This window comes from Petaurus breviceps, unplaced genomic scaffold (assembly GCF_028583685.1).
Source record: "Petaurus breviceps papuanus isolate PSGF00001 unplaced genomic scaffold, PetGlider_PUasm1.0 220, whole genome shotgun sequence".
Lineage (NCBI taxonomy): Eukaryota > Metazoa > Chordata > Mammalia > Diprotodontia > Petauridae > Petaurus > Petaurus breviceps.
This window is the reverse complement of record NW_027185876.1, coordinates 20,599,651-20,600,094: the sequence shown is the minus strand read 5'-3', so window position 1 is coordinate 20,600,094 and position 444 is coordinate 20,599,651.

Sequence of the window (444 nt, the reverse complement as noted above, 5' to 3'; positions counted from 1 at the left end):
CCCTTACATCAAGCTTAAATTTGTCTCTGTGACATCTACCTACTGCTTCTAGTTTCTCCCACTGGAGCCAACCAGAGTCTAATCTCTCTTCTACATGACAACTTTTAAATGCTTGAATAAAGCTATGATTCCCACGCTACCCCTAACCTCACCCCAACCCAGTCTTTTTTAGGCTAAACATTCTGAATCTCTTTAACTGATCTTCATATGTCAAGGACCTTCATCATCTTCACTGTCTTCCAGCTTCTCAATGTCCTTCCTAAAATGTGGCATACAGAACTAAACATAATGTATTGTTCAGTCATTTATCACTCTTGTCCAACTCTTTGTGACTCCATTTGGGGTTTTCCTGGCAAAGATACTGGAGTGATTCGCCATTTCCTTCTCCGGCTCATTTTACAAATGAGGAAACTGAGGCAAACAGGGTTAGGTGACTTGTCCAGG